Source organism: Lissotriton helveticus, chromosome 6, assembly GCF_964261635.1.
Source record: "Lissotriton helveticus chromosome 6, aLisHel1.1, whole genome shotgun sequence".
Lineage (NCBI taxonomy): Eukaryota > Metazoa > Chordata > Amphibia > Caudata > Salamandridae > Lissotriton > Lissotriton helveticus.
In genome coordinates this window covers 128,167,179-128,181,963 of record NC_136067.1, presented here as the reverse complement: position 1 = coordinate 128,181,963, position 14,785 = coordinate 128,167,179, and the positions used below count along the sequence as shown (strand labels likewise).

The following is a 14,785-nucleotide window of genomic DNA, read 5'->3' as shown; positions in this document are numbered from 1 at the left end:
GCAATGTTTTGACAGAAGAAACCGTTGGAAATATCTAATGTAGTTTTATATTTTTTGCGCACAATGTTATTCATCAGTGCTGCACTGTGTGCATTTTGTACTGCAAAAGTTTTGCAACAAGAGTTTAAATGTCTGTAGTCCAAAACTAGACAATAGGTATTGTCTGGTTTGGAGACAGGAAACAAAGGATTGTTTATTGACGAGGTGCATGTTTCAATCACCCCTTAGTATTCAAGTTGATCTAATATCTCCCTGACCTGTTTTTTAGCTTCTTGCTTAACTAGATACTGTCTCTGAGCAGTCGGTAGATTTTTTAACTGGATTTTACGGTGAGAAACCTCATCCCATCCTACATGATTTTTATATAATGCTGGAGCCTGGGCTACTGCCCATTTTCTGGCATAGGTGTATTTTAAATGAATTGGAATGTGATTAGAGAAGGCTGGCATAGTTATGTCTTCGCCATGTGGGCATTCCCTGACAAATTTTGGTGGCCAGTATTTTTCAGCAAGAAGAATGTCATAACCCTTAGAGAGCTTCTCCCAAAAGAGTGCGCTTTTTTTCCTAGTTATGTCCCCCTCCATCTGGAGCATTACTTCATATTACTTATGGGGTACACTAACCCTGGTATCGGCAGTTTCAACTTGAATGTACTCATTCAAGTCCACTGTCTCCAGGTGATCCTTCAAGATCCTGCGAGTTGAGGTAGGTCTCCTCAAAAGGAGCCGTCTGAAAAGAGGTATAACCTCAGGAATAGGGATAATTTTAGAAAACCTGATAGATATCAAGATACTGATACACATTCCTCTCGTACCTTTCAGACTTCCTCACAGAAATCGGAAAGAAGAGCACGGTCAGAACACAAGCAAGAATGCGTGATGTCCAAAGACGATCAACACGTTCCAAAAAATAAGAAAACCCAATTCACCAAGAAATAGGTAGCAGGTCTAAAAATCAGACATGCCGAGGATCTTTAGGACACAACTCAAGAACCGGGAGTGGGCCCAGACAATGCTGGACAGCGGAGCAGAAGTCACCATAGCTCTGGATTGAGAACACTTCACTTTAGGAAGTGTCTATCTAGTATTTTCCCACTTCTTTGTGGAGTAGTGAGAGTGTTTTTAATAAAAACCTTTTCAGGACTTTCTGTTAGTTGGGGCTTAACTGGTTTCCCACCCAAACTATCTCTACCTAGTTTTCATAGGATTTTTCTAGTATTCTGTCCAATTCATATGGTTGCTCATTTACATCAAGTTCTTTTAATTTTTGGCGAATTGCCACGGATGCTGCTTCAACTTTAATATTAGCTAATATTATAGCTGAGACCTGTTTGAAATCTTTAAGTAACTTTATACCCAGATTTAAAGCAGGCTCTACCCCGTATTCGTTTTGAATCTGTTTCAGGACATCTGGTATTACCGCCATAGACGGAACACCATATGTATTTGTGTAGATTGCAGCAAAGACTGTACCCTATGTGTCGCAGTCTTCCAGGTGTGGTGCGATCCCCATTGGTAAACAGATTGTTAGAATTCTGTGTTTCTCATGAGGTGCACTATCAGGAAATACTGCCTCTATTTGAGTAATCTTTTGAGCTAACCAGAATGGGATTTGTTCCCTTTTTGCGGGTAATTTACCAATGACTGATTGTATAGTCTGTGGTGTAATTTTGTTTGTGTTCCCCTGGTAAGGGGTTTGCTGTGGAATCCTGAAGGAGGTTGTACTGTCAGGGTCCGCATGACATATTGAACCGATTGTCTATGTATTTTTATTAATTGTTTTAGTTGAACTAATAGTTCTGACCTGCCATTTTTTCAATGGCAGGATGTGGTGTATAGCTGGCTGGACCGAGCCTGGTAATAGGATTTTGATGTTGTAGGGCACCGTTAAACCAGAGCTGATGCTCTTGGTATGTTAGTGGAATTTCAATGTCCTCAAAAGGAACGTATTCCATTGGATTATGTTCTACTTTGTAGAAGTGAAACACGTGCGATACTGCATTTACTTCAGGGAAGATTATCCATGAATAGAATACCTCTGTCTGTCGATACTCATGTGCCTCTATAACAAAAATTACCCTATCACCTTTTGATGATAGGCCATTTTGTATAAGCTTTATAGCGATGGTTTTCCTTAGGTTTTCCGGGATGATTACAGCATCCGGGTCGGTTTCTTGAAAACCGGTAAAGTTAAAACCCAGTCGGACATTATTGCCTGCGGGTCCACCATTCTCGTTGTCGCTCATTTTGTTGACTGAAAGTTTGCAGAGCAAGTTTCAAGGAAACAAAGATCAGGTGCACTATATTTTGGAACACTGTATCCTTCAACGTTGAACAAATCAAAAACTAATAGATAGGATTTTTCGTCCTACTCAGTTATGGCGGATATTTTATCCTTTAACCTTCTCCAGACGTCTATTGGAGTATTTTAGTGGTCTCTGTGAAAAGCACGGCTGAGTTACTCTAGTATCTAGCATTAAATTAGTGCCTTACCAAACATTGGGTGCCATGTAGTGTAGTTCCTATATTCCCAATAGGCTCTGCGCATTGGAATAATGTATCCTATGGATGTGACGTAGGACTTAAGTCGACTAGGTCTCTATTGAATATATTAGACTTAATTGTGAGTGCCAGCTAGCTCAGAGGTCACTAGAAACTTTCTCGAATACACAAGAAGGGATTCGTTTCTGACAACCGCATAAACATGACATCTTTGTTTCCCCAAGATAAAACGTATCCTCAGAGTCATGGAAAAAATAGATAGATATTTCACTCAGTCAATCGTGCATGCTTCGTTTCATCAGAGGTGCAGAGAAATAGAGAGACGGGCATTTTCAATAAAAGTATTTATTCAAGTCTTCTCTCTCATGCAGAAGAAATGAACTGCTTCAATCGTAATACTGGCTGTAAAGTATAATGTGTACAGCAAGAAGAGTATTATAAAATAATACTGTAAAAGCATGGTATGGTTTCTAAGCCATAAAATACATACATAATTAACAAAGACTAAAAGTACTCAACTGGTGCGTCTAAAATGCGCCTACTCCGATGTACCTAACCTAAGTCTTAGTACGAGGGAAGAAGTAAGTATGTGTTTAGTTTCTTTTACAAGAATCTATCCAAGATTTCTCTTAGGGTCTAATCAGCTCTGTACCTTAGTTTTTAGAATGAAGGAGGTCTGGTATCTCTGTCTCCGGACTCGATTTCTTAACACCGCGCAAGGGGAGCTTGCAAACACTGGAGCTGGATTCTCAGCGAGAGAAAGGCAGCTTCTCTGTCAGTGCGTCAGCTGGAGGGTCGGTTTCCTTCGGCACTTGCTGTAGCGAGCTGCGTCGGGCAAGTAGATAGTCAAACTGCTCCAAACCACCGTGTGTTTGCTAGGGCAAGTGTGGGCATATTTATACCTTGAAGGTGCCTGGTTTGACATAAAGTCGGACATAATAACGTCACCAAAGAACCCCAAGGGAATGGTAGTTCTTTGAAACGCCATGATTTCTAGGACAAATCAATATTCAAGAAAGGGGAGTTTTCCAAGAAATCTTTGTGGCTTTTTGGAACTGGTGGAAGTAGCCATGCCTGTATTTGGACTGCATGGGCTATGTCTAAATATGGGTATGATTTCCATGCCTATATAAGGGTAATGTGAATTATACCGGTATAAGTGCATGAATCGGGAAAATTACACTAGGGTCCTAAAACGCTATACGAGGAACAGAGAATGGAGATTAGTCCATCCCACTGTATTGCTACTTGACACTTATGTGGTCCAGGATGGAGCACAAAGAAGAATTACCCACACAACTTCTTGCTTGATTTATTTTCTACCTCACCATTTTTAAGCTATCGCCTCAAAGCAGCTTTCAGGTAGGCATCACCAGGAACGGTTGAGGAGTCACTGCCTTTGGCAAAGGGAGGAGAAACATTATGTATTATTGTGCTGTTACATGAATTTCTCGAGTTTTGAAATGGGCAACTGTATATGTGTGTAAATTCTTTACTGAGTGGTGATATCCTGCACCCATCCAAAGATGAATGCATGATAACTGTTCATGAATGAAAATGCTTTATGCCCTGATTGTACATGCACACACCAATATGTGAGCCCACTACGGTAGAGGTTAGTGGCAAGTCAAGACATTAAAATCAGAATGCTTGTAGCTGAGTGTGGCTGCAGCACATTCAGCAGTATGTAGCCTACTTTCTCACAGTGGCACCCTGAGCTTTGGTCAGTAGCTTGTGTTCATGAGTTGATATTGTAAATACATTTTATTTTATTTATTTATTTATTGAAGTTTTGTATAGCGCTGGCTGGACCCGAGGGTATCCGAGCTCTTCACATCAAAGACACATATGCAATAAAATAACAAGGAGCACAGGTGGACAAAAAGACAGTACATCAACATCTTGAGGGGCTTACGGGACAGAGATCATGAGCGAATCATCCGGCTCTGGGTTCAAAGAGAAGGCGGCCTTTCGTAGTCCGGTGTGGCGTTCCCACTATGAACTGGAGCATTGCCCGCAAAGGAATTATTCGCGGTTTTGTGTTTCTGAGATTTCAGAGGGATGAGTAGGAGTGTGTTGGAGCTTCTGAGGTTCCTGGATTGACCGGCCCTTTTGAGTTTTGAGGCCAGGTATTCTGGTTTGCCTGTATGCAGAGCTTTATGTGTGAGGCAAGCCTTGCGGAAGTTGGCTCGTTGGTCTATCGGGAGCCACTTCAGTTCCTTGAGTGCCGGGGAGATGTGCTCATATTTTTCTGTTCCTGTGACCATTCTTGCTGCTGCGTTGAGGGTGGAGGTGAGAGGTCCCAAGTGCGATTTGGCTGTTCCAGTCAGCACTGCGATGCCATAGTCAATTCTGGAGAGCACTAATGCCTGGGTGGCCTGTTTCAGGTCTTTAGGGGGGAGGAAAGGCTTGATTTTGTAGAGAAGTTTCAAGTTCAGGAACGCACTTCTGGCGGTTTTTGAGATGTGTTTCTTCATGTCCAGTTTGGGGTCGAGCGTCAACCCTAGGGATTTTGCGGAGTCCGTTGGTGCAAGAGAGGCATTGAGGGCATTTACGGCTTTGAGCCATTCCACTATTTGGGGGTTTTGATCTCTATTTGAAATGAGGAGTACTTCTGTTTTCTCTTCATTAAGTTTGAGGTGGTTAGCTGAGAGCCAGTGTTGGACCTCCATGGGTGTGTTGTTTAGTCTGTGAATGTCCTTGATCGAAGTGGTTTCCAAATAGAGTTGAGTATCGTCTGCGTAGAGATGGAAGGGGATGTTGGAGTTCCTTAGAAGTGAGGTGAGGGGTTCCATGTAAATGTTGAAGAGTTGTGGGGAGAGTACTGACCCTTGAGGAACTCCTCTGCTAATGGGGAGGGGGTCTGATTCAAAGCTGTTGATCTTTATTCTTTGAGTGCGGTTGTTGAGAAAAGAAGAGAACCATTTTAAGACCGTCTTTTCGATGCCCGCTCTCTCCTGGAGGACCTTAAGTAGCAGGGCGTGATCCACTGTGTCGAACGCTGCCGATAGGTCAAGGAGGATGAGGAGGCTACATTGGTTGGAGTCGAGTGACATGTGCAGATCATCTAGGACATTTAGGATTGGGGTTTCAGTGTTGCATCCCTTTCTGAATCCTGACTGGTGTGGGTCAAGTAGATTGGTGTTTTCTAGATGTTGGGTTAACTGTGAGAGCACACATCTTTCCAGAATTTTGGATAGGAGCGGAAGGTTCGAGACCGGTCTGAAGTTGTTCATGTCCATGTGGTCAAGGCCCATTTTTTTTAGAAGTGGCGTGACTTGTCCTATTTTCAGGCAGTCCGGAATGGAGCCCTCGCTCAAGGAGCTGTTGATGATTTTACCCCATATTGGAGCTAGAGTGAGCTTCATCTCTTTGGTGAGTCTCGAGGGCAGTTAATCGAGGGAGTGCGAAGAGGGTTTGGCGGAGGCGATAAGATTGGATATCAATTCATCCTGGACTGGCCGGAAGGATGACCAGCGGATGGACGGGGTTACTGTGGGGTTGAGGTTAGTTGCAGGACTCCAGGTTTCTCAGCGGGGGGCGGGCTTCGGGCTGAATGAACGGTCAATTTTAGCGATTTTTTTACATGCCTCCTGCAAGTGGTGCTTCCTCTCAAAACCATACTTTCGGGTTTCATGCCTTCTTGAACTTCCGGAAAATTGTGAACCTCGAAGAGGCCAAGATTCAGGGCTTAAGAGTTTCAAAATCAGTTTGCCCTAGATTACTGGGGACTCAGAAATTATAATGACAACACAAGCAGAGACAAACATAATACACCTTTCATGAATTTAGGCTGTGAAAAAGAAGGATACATTTCATTCTTATATTGTTTAGAGGAGTAAGGGGAGCCTGAGAGTCAAGAGACAGAGTTTTTTTACCAGGCAATTTAAAAAAGGCTTTCTTTGTCTATTGCCAAAAGGAATGATGTGATCCGTGGGATGGAATGGAGCAAATACACAAAATAATCTGACCCCTTTCAGAAGGTCATAGGCAGGCAGGGGATACTGGGTCCAACTGTGGGGGTTGAGGACTTTTACTCCTGATGTTCTGTGGCTCAATCCACTATGGATCCTGAGCAACTGGGCCAAGGACCCCTTCTGCACATGACTCTCACTGGTAGCTATTGTCAAGTAGTCCAAGGCTCCCTCGGGGGTGAGTGTGAATACAAGTCAGTGAACATGACTCATAACTCAAAGAGCGCACAGCAATGTCAATTAAATCAATGTCCAGTCAAATACTTATTTTTACAGTAAAAATAAGTATTCTTTTTCTAACTATGCATTCAAAGCAACATTAAACATGTAAACGATAACAAATTTCCCCTTGAGGTTGGGGCTCTAGTGTTTCACTTGTGAATCTCTCACCTATCCTCTCTTTGTAAAGAGGTTGGGGTTATTCCCTGCTCACTAGTAGGCCTCAACTCAACAGTCCACTCCAACTCTTTGTAAAATGGTCAAAAGTGTCTTAGCGCCACATTGCCCTCAAAAGCTAGTTCCCCTGGGGCCCGATAGGCCTGAGTCCAGTCTTACCGGCTCCAGCAGTGAGGCGGCTTGCAGTGTTCCAGCAAGTTTCCTGTCTGTGGGCACTCTCACTGCTCTGGTCCTATGTGGGGAATTGGCTACACGCAGATGTCTCCTGAGCATACGTGGTCAGCTTCAGCAGCGATTGGAGGTGTGCCGATGCGCCTTCTGCATGGTAAGTTTTGCACTCCCAAATAGGGGGGTGGGATTGTATTCCCGTGCTCCTGTATGAGGTCCCGGTGATGAAGCGATGCACACACCGCGTCTTCATCATTTTCACATGGGCTGAATTCTCGTTATTTTATGGTGACCCACAAGCCACGGCTCAGATATCTCAGTGATGGCCCAATCCTTGCAATCACTTAAGTATTAGCAGCCCTAAATGGCATACGGGGTTGTTGTAACTCCAAGAGCCAAGGCACCAGCCTTCACAATACAGTAGTCTATACTAAGAGAGCCCCTCCTGGCATAAGGTATCATCAAGCTTGGCTTTGTGTAGGCTTCAACCATTCTGATCTGGAAATAACTTTCACGAAGGCCCCTCCTGGCAAACAGGGCTGCCACACACAGGCCCCGCATGGCTTCATCTGTCCCCATGGCACTATTCTCATGGCTATCTTCAATGTGGCAGTCTCCCGGCATACAAGGGTCGCCAACTGGAATGTGCACACGGGCAAATCCCCAATCGTTGCAACAACTTTCTAATCACACCTCAAAGCAGAATTACAGTCAGATGGGCTCCCCACTGGACTTCAGTTCCTCCACCGCTCAACTCTTCCTCACAGGCCACACATAGTTTGGCAAGCAGGCAGGCACTGGTGCTCCAGGCTCCATAGCAGGTGGTCCTTGTTTTCTTGTGTAATGTCCCCTTTCCCAGCGGGTGACTAGCAGGCTTTAGACCCCGGTCCTGGTTCCTGGTCACAAGCAGAAGTCTTACAATGCTTCCCCTCCTCACACAGCCCATGTGACTGCTTGGCTAATTCCAAATGTTGGGATCTCAGACTCCCTTTCTTATAGTCCATTTCCAGGCACCAAATGTAATATAACGTCTGGGTCTTTGATTTTGATTTTGGGGTTCTGCTTCCTTTGAAATGTACACTTTTATCTCTCTTCTGCCTCTTGAAAGGCTGTCTATCACAGCAAGAGAGACTTCAAAGTTGATAGTCCCACAATACAGAAGATGGGAGTGACTAGAGTTCACCTCTGGATGTCAGTCACAGTGCAATGTGAATCAAAATCATAGCCTTACTCTTTATGATTCCTTTATCAGCCCAATTCCTTCCTAAGATGTGTCCAGGCCCTTTCCTTGTGATCTATCACTGAATCAAAGAGCAGCTTTTTGAAGTGTGCTCTCTCCCTTCCTCCAGTGGGCCCCACTTAGCTCACAGGATTGCTGGAATACACAAATTTGTCAGTAAAATTCTCTACTCCTCATGTCCTCATCAGGCAGGCCTGGGCTTTCCAAATTGGAACCCACAATCCTGCATCTAATGTACAATTGGAGGCACACTTGCACTCAGTGAACATGCACTGCAACCATGCAGTCCTCTGTGCACACTGCTCAGTACTGTACTCTTTCTGTATGTTGCCATGGTGTGCATATGGTAAACAAACACATTGCCAGCACAAACACTCACCATGCGTGCAGTGCCCGACAGACACTGTTTATGTATTGCAATTCCCACAAGCACACATACACTGAGCACATGTATTCATTGTGCATGCACTACAGAGGGCTACATCTCTCATGCAATGTATTCCACTTCCGCATACACCCAGAACATGCACTAACCATGCATGCACTGCACAGTACTTCTCTATCCCTGTACTGTACTCTTTGCAGGCGCACATACATCCAGCACAGTCTAACTGATGTAGGTGAAGGGTGAGTTAACCACACAGAAGCAGAAGTTAAAAACGGTACGTGAGCCTGTAGGCCTCACTCCAGTGACACAGGTTGAAAAGGACCTGTTCATTCTTACTAATCCCTACTTAGTATGCTGCAACCCCCACGCTCATGCTGCTTAACTATCTGTGTAGGCAGCAGCCTTCCACCATTACGAGGGTTGCACTTTGTGCACCCTCCCCGGTCCAAAAAGAGGTCAATCTGTTAGACAGGCCTATGTCATGGCCCACATGCATGATCCCTTTTGCCTATGCCAACAACATTTAGTATTACGGATACAGACAACGTAATCTTCGTTTCTCTCACCTGGCTCTGCTCACTACCCCTACCTTCAAATGCAAAAAACATGGTGGCCTTAGATTCTCGTTTCTTGCCCCTTCCTGTTGGAACGCACTCCCCCTGGAGCTGAGATTTACTAATTCCTACGCTCGCTTCAGGTCACTCCTGAAAACCTTCTTGTTCCATAAAGCCTATGATTAAATATTGTCTGTGTTACCCCACTGCTGAACTGTCTACTCCTCCCCCGCTCACAGCGCCATGAAACCGTTAGGTGTAAGCGCGCTTAACAAATACTTTTAACATAACATAACATTTAACATAAAAGCAATGAAAGAAGAAAAGTAAGTAAAAAAACATGTAGACAAACATGACATGAGACGTGATCACCTGGAAAATAGAGTCTCTGATGCAGATGATCTGCAGGCTGAGTCCAAGCAACATCTGCTGCGGATGGACAAATTGTTGGATATTACAAAGGTAAAGAATGGAGATCTGGAAGCTCATTCTAGAAGTAACAACCTTTGCACGATAGGCATTCCTGAACTACAGCCATGTTAAAAATGGAAGACTTTATCGAGACACTACTTCACGATATATCTGGCGCCGAGCTTTCCCCAGTCTTTATTCTAGAGATAGCACACCGATCTCTTGGCCCCAGGCCACATGTATAGTTGCCTGACTGCTAAACTATTGAGATTGGGACGTGATCCTGAAATTGGTCCGACAGCGGGGGCGAAACAACATCAAGGCAGTAATATTTACTTTTATCCTGATTTCATTGTGTCAGTGCCAAGACTTTCTGCCGACCAAGAGAATCCGGCAGCAGACTGGCGTGCCATATGCCCTCCTCTACCCGGCTAAACTGTGGATCTCACATGATGGCAAAATGCATTTCTACACGGAGGCCAAATTGGCTCTAAAATTCGTCAAGCACATCAGCAGGACTCAAATTTCTCCGCCAGCCTCGCCAGCTTATCGACAGGCACCCAGTTAGGTGATAATGATGGACTGCACCTGGAGGTCTTCCAGAATGCAAATACCCTCCTTTGGAGGTGATAGGGGGCACCACCCTAAGGGTATACCTCTAACGCTGAACACTCGTCCAACTATTGATGCTGCCGTTCTACTAGGTTCTTGTTTCTCTATGGAGTGCACTCCAAAATTCTATCATAATTTCTTGAGATGTTCCCCTGTCCCATTGCTCGGCCACCTAGCCACAATGGCAGTTTTGCTCGCTTGGAGTCTCCCTGTCCCAGAGGGATAATTCACAAATTGATTTTTTTGCCTTCTGGGTATTCTGGTAGCTGGGTGGGTAATATGTCACAACCTGATTGGGGGGTTGGTGTGGGTGGGGAGGGGTTGAATTGTCACTTTGGGAAGACTCACGTCTCAAATGGGGGGATGTGCTGGATGTTTTTTTTTGGGGTACTTGTTTGGCATAGTAGTTGTGGGTGGGAGACGTGTCGGGCTATTCACAACATTATTATCCCACTCTCATGCTATGCTACTCAATCTCAATAGTCTCTTTCCTATCATGTGTTTACAGCTGTAACTAATCCACCATACATCACACCAGGTGTACATTCATAGCTCATACTTAGACCAAGTCAGTTAACAATGCTTGTGTACCTTATCCTACATGCAATATGCGTGGCCTATGTGATTGCAGAAAGGAAAGGCTGGAACACGCTCTCCTCAATTGGCATAACATTGACATTTGTTTCCTACAGGAGACCCACTTGGCCGCTGTTCCCTTGCCGGGGCTCCGCACACGCTGGTGAGGCGAGAACCATTGCTCGCTTTTTTTCCCTGGCGAACAACTCATTACCTCTATGACACAGATGGTTGATATGTTATTCTCGTAGGTACACTGTATAAATATTCCATGATTTTGATAGCTATTTATGGCCTTAACATTAATGATACTGAGTTTTTTTCTGAGGGTCTGGAGGCAGGTATCAGACTTTGGGCCTTGGACCATAATAAGGGGTGGGGATTTCAATGTTCTGCTGAAAGATTCCCTGGATCTATCGGTTGCCTCCAGGTGGCCACATACACAGGCAGCCAAAACCCCTATAACACTGATCCTAGCTTACAAGATGTTTGGTGCCACACATACACTGCGACACACATGAGGGCACATGTTTCTCATCTCAAAATAACACGTAGTTCAGAATTGACTATGAGCTGACATCCAATGATGCTCTAACCTGGAACAAGTCAGTAATCCATCTGCCACACACTCTATCTGATCATGCACCTGTAAAGCTTGTAGTGCAGATACCTCAAACTATTGTCCATGCATTCACCTGGCAATTGCCACAGCATGCGATACATGACACAGTATTCAAGGAAGGGATATGATCTACCATACCTGATTATTTTGGACGTTACAAGGGGTCTGTGAGCTTGCCATCCAAAATGTGGCAGGCTTTTAAGGTGGTAATACGGGGGTATGCATAGCTAAACAATCTGGAGTCTCACAGGCGATCCACAGGATGCTATCCACAATAAAAGCAGACATTTGTACATTAGAACAGGCTTTTCACAATCCCAGGACCCCGCTACACTAGCTAACATCTGGGACAAGATGTCAGAGTATCCAGGCAACCCAGGAGGCACACTATCTTGGCAAAGTGGCTCAGGCACAGTGCTACAGTGAAGGAGACCACCCTGGAAAAACGCAGGCAGGGCTTCTTTGCAAACCACATGCTTTTTCATATGTTACGGAGCTCTGGAACACAGATTCCCAGCTCATCTCCTCCCTATCGGAAATATTGGGAGTCATTACTTCTTTCTATACCCAGCTACATTCTGCTACCACAATACTTGGCACAGATATACTCAAGGGATCCTTCAGCACCATACAAATATTATGGCTAGACCGTACCCACAGGTAATTTCTAAATCCACCCATAACTCCGGAGGAAATCTCCAAAGTGATAATGGGCCTAACAGGGGATAAGGGACATGATGGCCTAACAACAGACTTTTATAAGGAGTATGCCTCACTTTTGGTTCCACAACTGCTAAAGATGTATCAGGACTCAGTACCATCAGGATCTCTCCCCCCCCTCACTGTGGGAAGCCGTTATCATAACATTAATTAAGCTGGACAAGCCAGCCGAGAACTACGACTCATATTTCCCCTCTTTGTATTTGTATTTGTGGTGGTATTTATAGAGCGCGACGGTCGCTCCGGAAGGAGCATCATGGCGCTGACAAAATCCCTGAGGTAAATCACATCCAGTAATTAAGGGGAAAGAGGTTAAATGGCGGCTTTGACGTAGTCATCCTTGAGGCTGAAGATCCAGGTTTTGAGCAATTTTCTAAAGGGTTTTTCCTGGGTTATGAATCTCAGGTTTTTGGGCAGGAGATTCCAGGCTTTAGAGGCCAGATGGTGTAAAGTTTTGCCGCCTTTTGTTTTCAGATTAAATTTGGCAGGGAGGATGAGGTTGTCGTGGGAGGAGCGGAGAGATCTAGACGGGTTATAGTGGGGGAAGCGTTTGGTGAGGTATCGTGGCCCAGAGCTGTTGAAAGCCCGGAAGGCAACCAGCAGCATCTTAAAGAAAATTCTTTTGGGAAGGGGCAGCCAGTGCAGAGATTTTAGAGCAGCGGAGATGGATGATTTTCTGGGCAGTTTTAGAACGAGTCGGGCTGCAGTATGGAGGATACTTTGAAGCTTGTTAAGTGTCGATTTTTTGGCTCCAGCCAGGAGGCCATTGCAGTAATCCAAGCGTGAGACAATTAGGGCTACTGTCACCGTTTTTCTGGAGTCAAGAGGTAGAAAGTCGAAGAATTTCTTCAAGGACTTGATGATACCAAAGCAACGGCCCGCTACGGTCGTGACGTGGTGGTCAAAGGAAAGATCACTGTCAAATAGGATACCAAGGTTTTTAGCAGTGGTTACGGTCTTGGGAGGGGCAGTGGAATTATCTGGCCACCAGAGGGCTGGGCAGAAGGTGGTGTTTTTACCCATGGGAAGGATCTCCGTTTTGCTGGAGTTGCACTTGAGGTGATTATGGTCCATCCAGTGGAAGATAGCTGTTAGGCAGTTTTTGAGGTTGAGTTCTGCAGCCGTGGAGTCTTTCTCCAAGGGTACAATAAGTTGGGTGTCATCGGCATACGATGTAACGGGTATGCCGAAAGACTCGATGAGGGATATGAGGGGAATGAGGTAAATGTTGAAGAGGAGAGGGCTTAAGATGGAGCCCTGGGGGACCCCCGAGGAGACTCTCTTCTCGTTGGAGTGGAAGGGACCGAGAGCGATGGTTTGGGATCTGTCTGTTAAGAAGGATTTAATCCAGGCCAGAGCCACATCAGAGATACCTATGTCTCCCAATCTGTTGAGTAGAATGGTGTGAGAGATGGTGTCGAATGCCGCAGTAAGGTCTAAAAGGATGAGGACCACGTTCCTTTTCTGGTCTTGGAGCATTTTAATCGAGTCAGTGAGCTCGATCAAAGCCGTTTCTGTGGAGTGATTGGGGCGAAAACCAGATTGTTGCGGGTGAAATAAGTTGTGGGTTTCAAGATATAGTTTGAGTTCCCTGTAGACCATATGCTCAGTAATTTTACCTAAGGCCGGAAGAAGTGAAATTGGCCGAAGGTTGGATAGATCTGTTGGGGGTTTGTTAGCTTTTTTCGTCAGGGGCTTAACTATCCCCTGTTTCCACAGGCGCGGAACACAGCCCGTACTTAGGGAGGAATTGACTATTTGATTGATTATGGGGTTTACTACATCAATGAGTTGGTGCATAATTTTAGGGGGACAGGGGACGGAGGGCGACCCGGATTTGCAGGCCAGGATGACTTTTCTGGTTAGGTCTAGGGTGACCGGCGAGAATTTATTAAGAGTGAACTCAGGGTGTGTAGTCGGGGGGTGCGCCCGTGGGAGTTGGCCCGCTTCGGTGAGTGGAAAATCCTTTTGAATAGCTTCAATTTTTTCCTCAAAGTACTCAGCTATTTTGTTGCATAGCTCTTGGGAGGGGGGTATCGCAATTTGTAGAGATTTGGGCTGTGTGAATGATTTCACTATGGAAAAAAGAGTTTTTTGTTTTTGGTTGGAGTCATTAATAGCTTTAATGTAGAAAGATTTTTTAGCTGATTTAATGACGGAGTGGTAGTCTTTCCTTAGGAGGATGTATGATAAGCGGTCGGTGGTATCATAAGTTCTGCGCCACTTGCGCTCGGCCTTTCTACAGGAGAGACGCGCAGTGGCTACATTGGGAGTGAACCAGGGGGCGTTAGATTTGAGTTTTTTGTCTGGTTTACGGGAGCGGTTGGAGGGGGTCCGTGCACTGATTTCTTGCGTGATCCATTCATGAAAGAGGTTAGCGTCGGATTCGGTGACACCGGTGAGGATGGGGACATGGAAGTGAGGGATAGGGTCGAGTTCGAAAATTATGTCTCTCATAAATGTAGACAACAAGATTTACGGCAAAGTGATTGCGAATCAACTCGTACCACTGTTGCTGCTAATAGTGAGACCAGACCAATCGGGTTTTGCTCTTGGTTGATCTATTTCACACAATCTCTGCACTATATTTGCATTAATGCATCATACACACCCTCAACTTACT

At 45.0% G+C, this 14,785-nt stretch overlaps 1 protein-coding gene across 1 annotated transcript in view; it reads left to right on the top strand.

The window, feature by feature from the left end:
* Positions 1 to 14,785, top strand: part of LRFN2 (leucine rich repeat and fibronectin type III domain containing 2) — a 1,621,598-nt gene that overhangs the window by 660,331 nt on the left and 946,482 nt on the right. The gene's annotated exons all lie outside the window — the stretch shown is intronic.